The sequence below is a fragment of the Protopterus annectens genome, chromosome 2.part1 (genome assembly GCF_019279795.1).
Source record: "Protopterus annectens isolate FY-2018-M chromosome 2.part1, PAN1.0, whole genome shotgun sequence".
NCBI classification, from domain to species: domain Eukaryota; kingdom Metazoa; phylum Chordata; order Ceratodontiformes; family Protopteridae; genus Protopterus; species Protopterus annectens.
Window position 1 is genome coordinate 74,992,656 of NC_056729.1, and position 18,041 is coordinate 75,010,696.

General features: G+C 42.6%; 1 protein-coding gene across 1 annotated transcript in view; it reads right to left on the reverse strand.

Moving 5' to 3' along the window:
• Positions 1–18,041, reverse strand: part of LOC122794826 (extended synaptotagmin-2-like) — a 443,380-nt gene that overhangs the window by 157,126 nt on the left and 268,213 nt on the right. The window lies entirely within an intron of this gene.

Consider the following 18,041-nt stretch of genomic DNA (forward strand, 5'->3'; position numbering starts at 1 on the left):
GGTTACCACAAGGGCCAACAGAACAGGACAGAAGAGGTAGAAGGGCCTGCAGTTGAACATTTTTAACTCTGGTGCCCTTCAAAATGTTACTTAACTTTGACATCTCTAAGACAGGTGTCCACAAGCATCTCTTCTTGGAACTATCAATAGTCTTAAGCAGAACCATGTGTCCTCCTACTGGTTCTCCATGAAAGGATTTCTCCTTTGCAGACACCTTTAACAGAATGAAGGATTTCTTCAAGTGCAATGATAATGATTACTTTTGAAGCCCAGAAGAGATGCAGAGAACTTCTTAGAAAAGACTTGGTGGATGCAGTCACCAGTGCATCTTTGGAAACATACTTCCACCTCCCTGCTCCCAGGAAGTCTGACTGTTTCTACAATATAGTTTAGGATTGTATTCTAATGGTTCAACAAGTGAGTTCTTTAAAAACAGCTCAATCGCAACACAGAGCGACTGCTCATTGCATGCAGTGTAATGAAGCAGGTCATAAGTGTTTTTTTTTTTCCAAGGGGCAAGCTCACCAGCCAACAACATACAAATTCTAACTCCATGGTCGCATAACACTGGGAAAGGGAGAAACCAATTTCCAAAAATAACAGTCACAGGCAATTTCTTGTTTCATACTATAGTAGCAAGCACATAAATTCTAATCTGTTGCCTGCCAGGAAAACATAATGTAACCCTTTTATCTGTCTGATAGCAATTTCTACCTGTAAATTACAAAATAAATTGACTTTTCTGCCTTTGTGCAACACTACTTATTTCCCTCCATAACGCTGTAACTAAACAAAACAGATAATGATCTGCAGTGGGTTTTACACAATGAAAAAAAACAGCTAGGTTATCTAAAGAGCGTTATTGAGAATGTCTCTGCTGAAGTTTAGTGAATTCTGTATAAAGGTTTAAGAATTAATGCAAGCTGAAGAATAACAGACAGACTTAAGAAATCATCTCCTGAAAATGCGCTGCATACAATTTAGCCTTGCTGTATATACACAAGTAATCAGAATAAAGAATATAGCAATGAAATTCTTTAGGGATCCAGGAAGCCTGCAAATTTAATTTGATAATGGAAGACAAATATTTCCTCATTTACAATGTACTCGGGTTTCAGACTACTACATCCATCTATATAAAATGCTCATATTTTTAAAAGCAGGCTATTAATCTTGTGTTCTCTGCTGGTGCGCCTTTTCCCACACACCATGAAATAAAAGGTAGTGTGTGCATTTTCCTCTTGAAAAGCACACCTTTAATTTCAGCTGCAGTCATGTTCATTCATCCTTACTCAGTGTGACTTTATACTTTTACCTATATAGGACATGCCTCGTGGGTATTTTTAATGTAAACTGCCTGCTCCATTTAATGCGGTACTAAACCCTGTAATTCTATTTCTATATATAGATGTGCAATTACTTTAAATTTCCAGTGCCTAGGACTGTTACTGGTTTGATGTCTCCTACTTAGGATATTTTAAGAAGTCTACTTTCAGTGTGTAATCTTTTATGCTTTATTTATTGAAATGTCTATCAAACAGGTAAATAAAGTGGCCTAAAGAATCCGAGTATAACACAAATAAAATATGGTAATCAATTAACAATAGAATAAACAAGATCAGAAATCAAGTTTAAGATATAAAAAAGAATACTAATATACATAACAATATGAGTAAAATAAAAAAAATGTAACCCCAACTGTTACTACATTAAACAATACATAGTATACACTTTCTTGACAAATACAATCTAGATTAAGTAGAGAACACTAGTTCCAATGCTTTCCTTCCTAACAGGATTCCAAAGGTACAGTTGTTACTAATTTAAAACAGCCTTTATGCTTGGAGTGAAGCAATATTAAGTGATAAACCACCTGCATCCGAAGGAAACCACACTAAGTGTCTGGGCAGGACAGCATATTTCTGAATCAAGTGCCACACAAAGAGCATTTCCTGAAGCAGAGAATTTGCAGAGCCTTAAGGGACAATTAGTACGGTGTACAAAACACTGCATGATAACTAAAACAATCAATCAGTGGAGGTTAGAAAAGATTGGGATGAGAAAATGGAAAAGCAACTCAAAAGAAAACATTGGGAAGACATCTGTATAGCTTTGAAGTATGCGACCACGTCCAGAAGGTTTAGGTTCTTTGCTTGGAGTATTTGCATAGGTACTTTTATACCCCAAGAAGATTCAAAAATGTTTTCCTCATGTAGACAGCAAACAATGGAGGTGTGATGGAGAAGAAAGAGGTAATTGGGAACATATGTTTTTGGATATAATGAGCTGGCAGATTTCAAAAATTCCTGACAGAGTACTTAAACGGAAATATTGGGTGAGCAAATGGCTGTATGTAAGGAAATTATTTATTTCAGTTGGTGGGATACAGTATCTGAAATGCCTAGACATAGTAAGGCCTTAAGTTTAATTCAGTTAGTTGTCAAAAAAGCAATTACTAGAAAACGGAAATCAACACCAACTGAAGCGGAGGCACTGAATATTATAAAAAAAAGATAAAAGAACTGGAAGAGGGATCTTTAGAAAAGGGAATTAGCCAATTACATAGAAGTAAATGGAAATTGTGGGCACAACACATGCATAACAATGTTCAGGTGGAAGAATGAGGTTTACGGGAAGGCCAGAATTCAGCAATTTTTTTTGTAATGTTGGACTGATGATGGTAGCAAAGAAAATATATGCATTGCATATTGTATTTAAACGGAAAAATGTAAAAAGGTTTCTTTTCTTTTCTAATAATTTACGTTTGCCTATGTCTTATAAAGGTGTTAAAGAGAGTTTACAGAGCCTTACGTAAGTGAAAAACATACATGATTGATGAGAATTAGAGCATATACAGAAAGTCTGACACTTGAGCTTTTGTTTCTACAAGACAATGTGTAACGAAGAAATTTCTAAACAGACTAAAATGGTAATGGCAAATCTGAATGAATCGGAACTCTGCAACTGTAACAACAGTTTCATAAAAGCAGCTAACATCTCAAGAATGGTCTAGCAAGTAAGTGTGTTTTCTTGAGACACACAAGAAATGTAGCATGGAGAGAAAGTACATTTCACTACTTGTATGCTTTTTTTACGTACACTACCCAAATTCCTGTCTTGACAGACTGTCTCCACTTTCATTACTGGTACCGCCTCTGTACTGGATTGTCATGTCATAGGACTGTAACCCCAATCATTACTTATAAACCTTACTGTTCTGTCCACTGAACCAGTGTAATCACCTTAGAAAATGTGAATTCTCTACTACACAGGTAAGTCTGAAACTTCTGGACAGCTCCACTATCCCCAAACATTCCTTTTCCAAAGCTGCAGAGGATTCCCTCCCCCTTGGGTAACATCCATATGACTGTGATTCAGTACTGGACACTACTCTCCAGTTGAAGACCTCACTAAGCACTGACATCAAACCCAAGCTTGAATCATGAATTTGCACGATGAATGCTCGACTGTAATCACACTTTACTTGTAGAGGGACGACTCAAAGCCTCTCTGAGCTTATGGAAGGCCTGCTCATAAACCAGCATCCAAACAATATTATCCATTTGTGTGCATGTGTGTGTGGGGGGGATAATATCTGTAAGATGAGCATTTATGAGGGATAAACTTGCTTTAATACTCTCACCCGTTTAAGAGTAGGCCATGTTTGGAGAGCATCCACCTTAGCAGGTTGCAGCTGGACTCTGTCATGACCCACCCAATGACCAAGTCACCTGGCATTTCTCTGCCTTGGTAACTAACCCAATTCTTTTTCAGTATGTTAACATCTCCTAATATGTTGAACATCAGCCTGCCAAGACTGACTGCTGATCACAATATTCTCTATACAGAAAAGAAAAGTCTCCAGCAAATCTCTTGATTTTAGCTACCAACCTCTGGAAGGTCATTGGGGCATTTTTCATTTCAAAGGGCATCTCCAAAATCTCATACAACCCAAATAGTGTAACAAAAGCTGATCTTTCTCTTGCTGCAGGTGTAAATGCACTTTGAAATAATCCTTAGGGCAAGGTTAGTGAGACACTCACCCATGCCCATCTGCTCTAAGGCTTCACATGTCCCAGACAGAGATTATGCATCTGGGCAGTGTACAGTACAGTTTTGTACCTACCATAAATGTAGATGTTCGAGTGCTAATATAGCTGCAGTCATAACAGATGGGTTCTCCTGCCGTCAGGCGGGTCCTTCCAAAGTCTAGGTCCGGCGTCGGTTGTCGTCGCTTCTTCGCTGACATCAGTGCAACAGGGGTATAAAGGAACCAGCCGACAACATTTTCTTCAGTTTTTCTTGCCCCAGATGTCAGGTGCCCCCAGAAGGAAGGCAATAATAAATTTGTGTGATAATGCAGTGCTATATAATCAAAATACAGTAGTTGCAAGCAAATACATCATAAATGAAAACCCCAATCAGGTTGTATGAGGATGTGTTAGCCTATAGGCCTGTCCCAAGAGGGGAAGGAGGTGGACTGCAGCTGTATTAGCACTCGAACATCTACATTTATGGAAGGTACAAAACTGTACTATGTTCATCGTGCATACAGCTGCAGTCATAACAGATGGGTAGAATCCCAAAGCTAAGAAAGGGGTGGTAGGCACTAGTTGGAACTAAGAGGAGCCAAAATGCCCTGCAAGACTGCAGTGGCAAAGCCTGCTCTAGATTTGGAGTATAATGGTAGGTTGTAGTGCTTAGAGAAGGTATGCACAGAACTCCAAGTGGCTGCTTCTAAAATATCCTTGGTAGGAACTCCTCTGAGGAAGGCTGCAGAGGTGGCTGTGGCCCTGGTAGAATGAGTTCTAATGCCTGTAGGTACAGTTTTGCCATGAAAGGAATAGCAAATGCAGTGGGCTATCCATTTTGAGATTGTCTGTTTGGATATTGACTTTCCTTGAACTCCTACATAGGCCACAAAGCTGTTCTGATTTTCTGAAAGGTTTTGTTCTGTCCAAATAATAACGCAGTTGTCTGTGGATGTCCAAGGAATGCAGTAATCTCTCCCCTTTGTTTTGAGGATTAGGATAAAAAGTTGGTAAATGTATGGCCTGATTTAAAGCTACCCTGGATACCACTTTAGGCATAAAGGACGGGTTGGTAATGAAACTCTGTCCTGATGGAATATGATAAAAGGCTGGACAGCCATAAGAGCCTGTAGTTCTGAAACTCTACGAGCTGAAGTGATAGCCAGAAGGAAAGCTGTTTTCCAAGACAAATATTGTAAATCTGATGAGGCAGCTGGCTCAAAAGGAGTCAGTTTTTCCAGAATGAAATTAAGATCCCAAGCAGGTATTGGTTGTTTTCTTGGAGGTCTTAAATTCTTAGCCCCTCTGAGGAACTATCTTAATAGAGGGTGAGAGAATAAAGGTGGATCAGTGTTGTATTCTGCAGAAATGGCTGAGGCATGGATTTTGATGGAAGAGAACGAAAGTCCACTGCTTAGCAGTTCAGCCAAATATTGTAGTATTTGAGGTAAATTCAGTTTTCCAGGGCACTGGCCCTTTTTCTCATTCCAAACACAAAAACGTTTCCATTTTGCAGAGTAAGCTTTTCTAGTTGATGGCCTTCTGGCCTCCAAAATGACATCCTGCACCTCCTTGGAGAGCAGGGCCTGCTGATGCTAAGGAATCTTCCATGCGGCTAGATTGAGTGTTTTCAGCTGACTGTGAAGAGTTTTGAAGCTGTGCTGAGTCAGAAGAAGAGGCATTAAAGGCAGGGCCCATGGTGGGGAATGCATCAGGCTCCTCAGGAGTGGGTACCAGTGTTGCCTTGGCCAGTCCGGAGCAATGAGGATCATCTTTGGTCTGTCTGCTCTGGTCTTCAATAGGACTTTGGGCAGCAGAGGAACAGGTGGGAAGGCATAAACTGTCATTGATGTCCAACTGAAAGAGAGAGCGTCCACTCTCCAGGCCTTTGGATTGAAGATCCTTGAAACAGAATCTTGTCAATTGATGGTTTTTGTGGGAGGCAAAGAGATCTATGTCTGGCCTTCCCCATTCTTGGATTATTTCTGTAAAAACTTTTGGATGCAACTTCCATTCGTGTGGATCTGTCATATTCCTGCTTAGGTTGTCTGCCAGCATGTTTTCCTTGCCTGGCAAGTACTGTGCTTGTAGTTCCATTTGTAAGTCCATGGCCATGTTCCAAAGTGACATGGCCAATCTGCATAGGGGATAAGAATGTGTTCCTCCCTGCTTGTTTATGTACCACATAACTGTGGTGTTGTCTGTTCTTATCAATAGCTGACCTGGTTGTAGAAGGTCCTTGAAAGCTGTAATAGCATTTATCACTGCTAGCATTTCTTTTGATTGATGTGAAGGTGCTTTGGGTCCATTTGCCCTGAATGCACCGGTCTGTCATGTCCCCAGCGTAGTCCGAGGCGTCTGTTGTGATGACTTGATTTGCTTGAGGCTTGCTGAATGGAAGACCTGTGTTTGTTTGGCATGCTTGAGCCCACCACAGAAATTCCTTTTGCAGACATGGAATTAGTGGTATTATTGTTTCCAGACTGTGGCTGTGTTGAGACCATATGTTTTTTAGGTACCATTGTAGTTTTCTCATGTGCAGCTTTGCACATGGGATTAGTAAGATGCAAGATGCCATGAATCCCAGAGCCTGCAGGATTTTCCTTGCAGTCAGCCTGGTGCAATTTGCCAGTGTTCTGAAATATTGAATTAGTTGCCCCTGCTTCTCTGGCGTGAGGTAGGCCATCTGGGTGTTTGTGTCCAAACTGGCACCCAGGAAAATTATCTTCCGAGAGGGTATTAGTCTTGATTTCTCTTTGTTGACTGTGTATCCTACAGAGTTTAATAACATTATTACATAAGCCAGATGTTTCAGAAGAATGTGCTTGCTGTCCGCTTGGATCAGGCAGTCGTCCAAATAAGGGTATATTTGTATCCCTTGAAGTCTGCAGTAAGCAATTACTAATGCCAGGCATTTCGTGAATACTCTGGGCGCAGTAGATAAATCAAAGGGCAATGCAGAGAATTGATAATGGGTTGAACCTGCAAGAAATCTGAGGTATCTTCTGCAATTTTGTCTGACTGGGACATGCGGGTATGCCTCCTTGAGGTTCAATGTTACCAGCCAAGACTCCTTGCCCAGCATAGGAAGAAGTTGCTGTAGAGTGAGCATCTTGAATTTTGGTACGAGTAGGAATGTTATAAGGATGGAAAGATCCAAAATAGGTCTCCAATCTTTTCCCTTCCTTGGCACCAGAAATAGCTTGGAATAAAAACCTTGACCTTGTTCGTGTGTAGGTAAATCTGAAAGATAAGAAAGATTAAGATAGGCAATCTGAAAGATTGCGAGTTGTCCTCACCACCTCTTTGTGTAGGAGCTTGCCATTGTCTGCCTCTGTACGAGCCTTGTGTTTGTCCTCTGCCCGTATCTGCCTCTTTGGGGTCTGTCTGTGGGAGGAAAGGACCAGTTTTTGGAAGGCCAATTTCTACTAAAGCGTGGGGGTTGAACCTGCAGAAATTCTTTCACAGTTTGCATTGATTTAACCTTTTCCTCCATTTTCCGTAATACTTCCTCAGCATTTGCCCCAAATAGTACATCCTTTTGAAGAGGGGCATCTAGTAATTTAGCTTTGACATGATCAGGCAAGGTTTGTTCCTTGAGCCAGGCATGCGAGCATCAAAACCACATTGTAAGGTATGTTTACCCACTTGTTCTGCACTATGCATAGAATCCTGTAACTCCTTCATGTCTGGTTGTTCAGGTTGTGACATTTTACTTTTCAATTGAGATAACAGAAACGGTTGGTATTTTAGCATATGAAACTGACAGTTTAAGGCCCTCATGGATAAGGGTACCTGTCAGGCTTAACTGGAGCTGGAGGACATCATCTAGGATGTCGCCAGAGGCCTGTGCGAATCTGAATAATCCTGGCCTCCCAGTGGAAGTAAGACTGTTCCTGATAATCAGAGTGCTCTGAAATAATGGAGCCCTGATCAGAGGAGGGGAATCTTCCTCCACTCTGGGTCTTTATCCGGAGGTGGCTGAGAACCTCTGATTAGAGTAATTAAATCCTCAGCCATTTTAAGCATCTGTTTCTTAGGCATGGGGCCTGGAGATGTGGTCTCTTAGGGTGCATGGTAGCTTTAGACTTGGTGAAAGCCTTGATGGAGAAAGAGGAAGGTCTGAAGACACCTGAGTGGAGGTGGACCTGTCCACATTCTGTGTTTCTATCTGTAGTCAGGAATCAGGGTGTCGGTCATAGTATAGTTAAATGCTTTCCCAAAATAATGCTGGTTGTTGAATGTAGCACAAAGTGGTCTGAGCCTAAACAAGGTATACAGAGGGAATGGAAATCCTTATGCAGTATTTGCTTCCCACAAGAAATACAATTATTAACTTTGTCTGACATCGGTCTGAGGCAAGAAAGTTTCAACGGGTACTTAGCTTTAAGAAGACTTGGTTCCAAATTGGACCTAGACTTTGGAATTAGGAGAACCCATCTGTTATGACTGCAGCTGTATGCACGATGAACATCAGCCCATCAGCAACTGAGGTGTCAGGTTAAGGCTCTCTGAGAAAGTCCCCTCTGACATTTCCTGTAACTCACTGCAGATACTGAAGGCCAGTGTCTCTATTATGGTAGGGCTTTATCATGTTAGAATGGTAAAGTTTGTTTCTACATTCTGCCTGGCAACCCTACAACAAAATTAGCATTGCTTATCTTTCTTACAGCAGTGAAAGGACTGTCCTTGTGCTGCTTGCAGTTTACTCTGTCTATGTGAATAAGCATCAGCAAAATTTGAATAACTGTATTTGGCTCTAGTTGTCCAGTCATACCAGACTATTTTTTATTGCTATGCCTAAACTAGGTGCTACTGCATAAACTCCATGATGTCCCCAAACATGGTGCTGAAATTTAGGACATACTCCACAAAAGACTCTTTGTAGGAATTACATTTATCCTCCGACTAGTGACAAATTAAATGAAGGGACCTTTTCAGCCTGTAACTATAAAGTAGCTCAAATGGCATAAAAATGTTGACTCTCAGGACATCTCTCTGTAAGCAAAGAATAGATGGGGAAGATAAATGTCCCATTCTCACTTTGAATTGTCTGTGACTGCTGTCAGCATAACCTTAAGAATAAAATTAAACCTGTCCACTAGACCATTTGTTTGTGGATGTCAGGATGAAGTCTTTGGCTGCCTTACACCATTTCTCTTCTACAAACAAGTCAGCAGGATTGACATAAACCTGGCACCTCCACATGCCAGAAATCACAAAGGAAAACCATCCTGCTGAAAATTTCTAACAGCACATTTGCTAACTTTTCTGCCTCAAAAGAGGACAGGGCTACCACCTCAAGGTTCCTACTAGCATAGTCCACCACCAACATGATATACCTCTTAACTATGGTCTATAGGGAGCTAAGAGGACCCAAAATGCCAATGGCTACTCTATGAAAAAGATCTTTTACAGCAAGAAAAGGCACCAAAGCTGTCTTGGTTTTATCTCTTGCAATGGCAACCTTCTAATGCTGCTCATATCTCACAGTGCCCTCTCATCCCATTCCTAACACACGTACAATAGAAATTTTGCTTAAGCCTCTTTTTGGTACACTTGTTCTCCTTTTTGGTAAACGTTATGCCCATATGCTCCGGAAGAAGGAATATCACTGGCTATGGCCACATAACAGACTCATAAAAGTATCAACTGCTGTGTATCATCTTTACATGTAGCCACCCTCCACCCACTCTGAGTCAGCTCTCTGTACAATAACCCACTGTCTCACTATTCAAACTTGCCCCCTCTGCTTGGGAATTAGAAGCCTCCTTAAGTACCTCTCCACAAGGCCTGCAGGGTGGGATCTGAAACTTGCGACTGTCGCAGCTTTTTGCTGAACCTCCCCAGTTTACCTTCTAAAGGAAGACTGGAATCATCTGAAAACTGTGGCTCAGTTTTAGGCTTGCTGCTACTGTGAAGCTCTCAGCCTGAAACAGGTGCATCATTATATTCTGTTGAAGGTGATGACAAATGATAGGGGTGCCCTTGCCATCTGCTTCCACCATGTCTGGTTGCAACTAAATTGCATGTTTACAAGGAACAACGGCAACAAAACATTTCCCAGGAATTTTACCAAGCACTACCACCTGCCCTGTTTCCCTGCCCCCATCCCAGTCCAAGTAAACTCTAATTCTGGCTAATAATACCTGAAAAGGTGTCACTACCATGCCCTAAGTGAACTGAAGTGACCAGGCACAGTACTGATCGTTTTTATCAACTGTGGGCTTAACAACAGGTATGTCTGCTGTAGTAACTCTATTAGCAATGGTTTCCTTCTTCTCTACCAAGAAAGGGTGCATGTTTCTCATGGTAGATTAAAACAGTTGTTGTCTCAAGCCAACCACTCCTATAGTGCCATGCCTGCTTGCTCCATCATTTGACTTTTATTCCTCAATTTATCACTGTGAGCATCTGGACCATGCACTACCCGTGAATACACTAGAAACATGTAATCCCCAAGACCTTGGTATGCACAAGAACTTCTGGTCTTCATCTTTGCTATTGGAACTTGTTGTGACATTTTAGACTCCCCTGCACACTCCCTTATACTCATGTGTAGCATTAGTGAAACATCTCTTATGTAGCTGCATCCTGCTGGCTAGATAGAAATTACATTTTCTACTTCCTCGCAGTGTTACATCTAAAGTATGTCAACTATATGCGTATAACCTCAAATAAACTACTCTGTGCTTATTCCCTCATTATAAGGTATCCCAACTTTGCAAAAGTTGTAATTTAACACCCATGTGCCCATCTATTAAAAGTGCTTAATTCTGTAGTGCAGTCGATACTCTCCCGTTTTCTCCTATGTTTATTAAATTTTTCTCCAGGCTTCATGAATTAATGTAAAACATTCATCCAGTTGTTAACACTGATGTAATATATACAGTCCATTTGACATAAAATGCCAACGGCATGCACTACCTTACCTGTGAGTAGAGGGATTAAACCCACCACCAGTTGGTGTTAATTTCAAACATTCCAATGCCTGAACACAGCTATCAAAATAAAGTCTCTCTTTATAATGAGGAAACAATTTAGTACTGACCTCAGATATATCTGACAAAGAATGAGCATCTCCTAAATTTGCTGGGTCTGCCTTTCCCTCCCTTATTCCATGACCAGCTGAAACTGATGATTCTTTTCCTCGTCTAGGGCTTAATATGGTTTCATTACTTCAGCTGCTTCCTCATCTAAGCATTTTGTCTTCAGCTCCAGTTTCTGCAGTTCACACTGAATTTTGAGGTCACCTCTGGATGAATTTAATTGCCCTTTTGCTACATGTGACATCCCTACAGGCCCTCACAGGCAGACTTCAGACTCAGTGGCACAAACTTGAAATGTACCCAAAGAGGTCATTACCTCTTCCTTTGTCAGAGTAGCATGTGGGAACTGCTCTGACTTGCACAACTGTGTCACTGACAAGCTGCCATACTCTTCAGAACTCATTTTGCTTGTTTCCTTACTTTTTCTACAGAATACAGTAACTGTGCTGCAGTATACACTTCTGTCTATTAATCTTGCAGCCACAATATGCACACTTTTTTAAAATAACAAATTGATCTTCCATGCTACAGAAATCAAATCTATAAAATCCACACCATTGCTATCAATTAATATCTGACAGATGACCCAAACCACATAGCTGATTTATCAATATATTGACCTTAACAGTCTATGAACACTGCTGCTTGGGTTACAACCAGCATCATCCACACCCAAATAAAACTGATGAAAAACAGACTTATGAACAGTGGCTTCCCAGGAATTCACACATTTCACTTTAAGCCTTTTCAGTTCTATTTTACCAAAAACAACTTTATCTTACTTCCATTCAATGACGAGCATGGGACACACAGAGATACACACACACAGACAGACACACACACACCTTGGCACAAACAGCAAGCACACAGTGTTTTCAAGGCAGGGTTAAAAATACTCTTTTCAGTTTTACCCCCCCTCCAAGCCAACAATATTACTAACGTACAGTAACTATTGGTAAGCAGTCTCTATCTTAAAAAGGTGGACGTTTGCAGGTATAATACACCTTTTTTTGCAATTTAATCATTGTATACAAGAAAAAGTACCTAGTCGCAAGCTTTTGATACAGTATAATGAAATCAGTCACTTAAATTTTTACACTATAGTGCCTAAATTTCTTTAACACTCCAATATATACTTACACTATCTGAATGTTAAAATGACGTAAGAAAAGCACAGCTAGTTGATTCCATCATTAACTGAAGACATCTGTAATTCTATTCACAACTTTTATGATGATTTAGCAGTTGCAAAGATAAACAGGGAACATTTATAGACATAAGGTTATTGTTCTTACTGTGTCTGTGTAACATGCCATCTCTCTTTTCAGCTGCAGTCAACACAAAATTTTACTCTCTGATCCCAGGCTGGTTAAAGTCAACTAAACCCTTAAGATAAAAGAACAAAGTAAAAAACGACTGGATCAACTGCTGAGCTGATTTTAAAAGCAGAAGTAGCTTCACCTGAAGAAACACAAAGTACAGTTGTGTACACTTACCATAAATGCAGATGTTCGAGTGTATTCACTGTTGCAGTCATCACATTTGGGTTATCTCTGCCAGGGTAGCCATCAGTCGGCCCGAATACCAGAGGCTTAGTATTTCTGCATCTGCTGCTGTCGCTTCAGGACTGATGTTAGGTCATCAGTAGTATAAAGTAAGGCAGCCGACGCCATTACATCAGTTTTTCTTGCCCCAACTGTCAGGAGACACCAAGTGGGAGCCAGGATATGGTGGAATAACTCCACCAGTAGAAAGTAAAAAACAAAAAGTTCCTTGTAATGAGAGAGAGAAGGGGAATGGAGGGAGAGAAACCAGGACTGCAACAGTGAATACACTCGAATATCTATATTTATGGTAAGTGTACACAACTGTACTATGTTCTTTGTGTTTCACTGTTGCAGTCCATCACATTTGGGTTGATTCCCAAAGCTGAGGAAAAGGGTGGAGGCAGTCTAGAAGACTGGAGGCTGGCTAGGATGCCCTGCAAGACTGCATTGGCAAAGACTACCCTGGATGTGGAGAAGATAGGCAGGTGGTAATGCTTGGTTAAGGTATGAACAGACATCCATGTTGCAGTCTCCAGGATGCTCCTCTGAGGAAAACTGTAGGGGTGGAAGTTGCTCTGGTAGAGTGAGTCCTGACCCCCTTAGGGGGAGGTTTCCCATGTCGCTTGTAGCAGAAATGGATGCAGGTGCTATCCATTTGGAAATGGTTTGTTTGGATATGGCTTTGCCCTCTGCTTCTGCAGCAAAGCTGACTAACTGATCAGTCTTTCTGAATGATTTAGTCCTGTCTAGATAGAATCTGAGCTGTCTGTGCACATCTAGAGAGTGCAGTATTCTTTCCCCCTTGTTTTGTGGGTTAGGGGAAAAGGTGGGCAAATGAATGGATTGGTTTAGAGCCACACTGGACACCACTTTTGGCATGAAGGATGGGTTAGTCCTGACAGAGACTCTGTCAGCATGGAAAATAATGAAGGGCTCTACAGCCATTAGTGCTTGTAGCTCAGATACTCTTCTTGCTGAAGTGATGGCCAGAAGCAAGGCTGTCTTCCATGAAAGAAACATTAACTCTGCTGAAGCTGCTGGTTCAAAGGGGAGCAGGGGGACTTTCTCCAACACAAAGTTTAGGTCCCAAGCTGGGGTAGGTGCTCTTCTGGGTAGCCTCAAGTTGCTAGCCCCTCTTAGGAACTGTTTGATGAGAGGGTGTGAGAAAAGAGGTTGCTCAGTGCTGAAATGAGCAGAGATAGCAGAGGCATGACGTTTAACAGAGGAAAAGGATAGACCACTGTGTAGTAGGTCAGCGAGATAATCAAGGACAATAGGTACAGAGGGCTGTGCTGTATCGGCTCCCTCAGCCTGGATCCAGGTGCAGAACCTTTTCCATTTGTCAGCATAAGACTTTCTAGTGCTAGGGCGTCTGGCCTCATGTATAACATCTAGGACCTGTTTACTGAGATTGGCAGCTTGTACAGTGGGGTCAGGGAATAAGCCAGGCTGCCAAATTGAGGTTCTGCAATTGGGGATGCATGAATTCTCCTTCCCTCTGGGTCAGGAGTGTTGGGATCTGAGGGAGATGCCATGGTGGCAGAGGGGACAGGCTGCACAGCAGTGGGTACCAGTGCTGGCGTGGCCAGTCTGGGGCAATCAGGATTGTCCTTGTTTTTTCCTCCTTTACTTTGAGCAGTACCCTGGTAATGAGAGGTTGTGGGGGAAATGCATAGACCGAGAGGATGACCCACTGGAAGGATACAGCATCGACTTTCCAGGCCCTGTAGAGGGGCTCTCTGGTGCAGAACTTGCTGAGTTGATGATTGGAGTGGGAAGCAAAGAGGTCGACCTTCAGGGTGCCCCATTTCTGAGTTATAAGGATGAAGGTTCTTTGGTTTAGCTGCCACTCATGTGGGTCCAGAAGACTTCTGCTTAAGCTGTCCGTCAGAGAGTTTAGAGAGCCTGGCAGGAACTGTGCTAACAGGTGTAGTTGCACGGCTGAGGCTGTGTGCCAAATGGTCATGGCGAGCCTGCATAGAGGGTAGGAGCGAGTCCCTCCCTACTTGTTGATATACCACATCACATGGTGTTGTCTGTTTTGATCAGTAGAACCCCTGGGGATAGGAGGAGTGTGAAAGCTGTCAATGTGTGCTGGACAGCTAACATCTCTTTTTGGTTGATGTGCAGATGTATTTGATGTGGGCTCCATTGGCTCTGTATGCATCTGCCATTCAGGGGTGCACCCCAAGCATAATATGCTGCATCTACGGTGAGGGTTTGGGTGGCGTGGGGTGGTGAGAAGGGTAGTCCCTTGTTGTGGTAGCATGCTGCTGCCCACAAAGGAAATCTTTCCTTAGACAAGGTATCATTGGTATAAGAGTTTTCATATCTTGAGAGTGCTGACACCAAAGGCTTTTTAGGTACCACTGAGGTTTCCTCATATGCAGTCTGGCATATGGAATGAGGAGAATGCAAGATGCCATAAACTCCAGAGCTTGCAGAATTTTCCTTACAGATAACTGGGGTCTGGTGGCTAGTTGAGAGAACTAGGCTGTCAGGTAAGTTTGCTTTTCTGGTGTAAGGAATGCCACCTGGGATGCTGTGTCTAGGCTTGCTCCCACAAATGTAATTTTTTGGGTGGGTACTAGTTTGGATTTCTTTTCATTGACAGTGTACCCCAGGGAGGTCAGTAGGTCCTTTACAAAGCCAGGTGCGTGAGCAGCTTTTCCTGTCTGCCTGAATTAGGCAGTCGTCTAAGTATGGTAAATGTGAATATTTCTTTGCCTGCAAAAAGCAATGGCAGGGGCCAAGCATTTTGTGAAAACTCTGGGAACAATGGATAAGCCAAAGGGAAGTGCAGAGATCCTGCCCTGAAATGTAGATATTTCCTGCATGATTCCCTGATTGGGATGTGTAGGTAGGCTTCTTTTAGGTGTAGGGTGGCAAGCCAAGCATTTTTGGAGAGCATAGGTAGTAGTTGTTGGAGGGTGAGCATTTTGAATTTTGGTATCACCAGGAAGGTGTTTAGAATGGATAAATTGAGGATGGGGCACCAGGTGCCCTCTTTTCTGAGTACTAGGAAGAGCCTGGAGTAGAAACCTTGGCCTATCTGTTCTGCAGGAACATGCTCTATTGCCCTTATGGAGAGCAGGGAAAGGACTTCTTTTTGCCCTCTGCCCACTGGTTTGGAGGTAGATCTGGGAACCCTTTTGGGGTTGGTAGAGTGTGGAAAGAAAATCTGTATCCCTGGAACACTATGTTGAGGACTCAGAGGTCGTTGGTAATGGTGGCCCAGGTGCTTGCATGGAAGGAGAGTTTTCCTCCCAGGGGCAAGTGCAGGTGGGCAGAGGAAGGGGGTGAAAGTGGAGAGTCATTGCGAGTTCTTGCCATGATGGGGTGGCTTTGCACTCTCTGGTTTACAAGTGGAGGTGCACCATTGCTTTGATCTCTGCATTCCCTGTGGCTGTTGTCGGGGGGGGGGAGGTCTGCTTCCCCTGGGTCTGGGCTAAACTGACCTGGAGGGGGCAGGAAAGGACCAGTGCCTGGAGGGGCAATGCCTACTGAATGTGGATGGCTGGACCTGCAGGAAATCCTTAACTGTCTGCATAGATTTAGCTTTTTCTTCCATCTTTTTTAAGACCTCCTCTGCCTTGGTGCCAAATAAGTTGTCTTTGTGCAAGGGTGCATCCAGTAATTTAGATTTGACATGGTCTGGCAAGGTCTGTTCGTTAAGACAAGCATGCCTTCTAAGTACAGAACCGGTGACTGCCGCCTTGCAAGATGCTTCTACGGCATCAAAACCACAGTGTAAGGTGTGCTTAGTTACCTTGCAGAATGCATTAAATCTTGCAGGTCTTTATTTTCTGCATAAGCAGGAAAAGTTGACATTCTTTTGTTTGATGAGTTTCATGGTATGCTGTTGACATTTTAGCATATGGAACTGACAATTTAGTGCTCTAATAGCAAGAGTGGCAGAGGTGTATACTTTTTTACTCCATCTGTCTAATGCTCGGGAATCCCTATCTGAGGGGGTGGGATTCTTAGCAGAAGTTGCTTTAATTCCTTTAGGCCCTTGGGAGATAACCTCAGGGTCAGCAGTAGGATTTATGAAAAGAAATTTGTGAAAGTCAGGGACTCTTGTAATACCAGTCAGGTTTCCTGGGAGCAGGAGGGAGGGTGTCAGGTGTCAAATTAGTTTCCATGAAAACATCATCCACAACATCCAGGACAGGAGGAATGGCCAAGGGTCTGTGCTGTGGAAGATCTACAAATTTGTCGGTTTGTGTCAGGAATCTGTAGTGCGAAGTACTTCCTCTGAAGCCGGTGCCTGCTCAGTGGCTCCAGACCCATCCACAGTAGAGACAAAGTACAGTTTTGTACCTACCATAAATGTAGATGTCCGATAGGTATGCAACTGCAGTCCTGACATATGGGTTGTCCTGCCTCAGGCAGCCCTTCGGTCGGCTGGATTCCAAAGTCTGGGTCCGTCGGCTGATGTCGCCTTTCCCCGATGTCAGAGCCTGGTATAAAAGGCCAGCCGCCATCTTCTTCAGTGTTTCTTGCCCCAGATGCCAGGTGCCCTCTAAGGAAGGCTAAATTTTGAAAATAGAGAAAAAATTCCAGACAAGTACAACAACATAAAAACAAATACACCATAAAAGATTACCCCAGGTAGCTAAAATAAGGGGTAGAAACCCAAAAGAATACCACAGAGGGGTAGGTGGGAGGGAAAACCTGACTGCAGTTGCATACCTATCGGACATCTACATTTATGGTAGGTACAAAACTGTACTATATCCTTCAAGGATGCAACTGCAGTCCTGACATATGGGTTGAATACCATAGCCAACCTGGGGGTGGTAGGCACTAAGACAAAGATGGTGTAGCTAAAATGCCCTGCAGGACTGCAGAAGCAAACCCTGCTCTGGATCTGGAATATAAAGGCAGGTTGTAATGTTTGGAAAATGTATGCACGGAGCTCCATGTAGCAGCTTCTAAAATGTCCTTTGTTGCCACTCCTCTTAAAAAGGCTGTGGAGGTGGCTGTAGCTCTGGTGGAATGTGGCCTGATGTCAGCTGGCACAGTTTTTCCATGAAAAGAGTAGCAGAATCGAATGTAATTTCCAATCCATTCTGAAATTGTCTGTTTGGAAATTTCTTTTCCCTGCAATCCAGCAGCGTAAGCTACAAAAAGCTTGTCAGATTTTCGGAAAGACTTTGTTCTGTCCAAGTAGTAGTGCAACTGTCTGTGTATGTCCAAGGTGTGCAGAAGTCTCTCTCCTTTATTTTGAGGATTGGGAAAGAAGGTAGGCAGGTGAATAGCTTTATTCAGGGACACCCTGGATACCACCTTTGGCATGAATGACGGATTGGTTCTCAAAGAAACCCTGTCCTGATGAAAAATGAGAAATGGTTGTATTGCCATAAGGGCCTGTAGCTCAGAGACTCTTCTTGCTGAGGTTACTGCCAGAA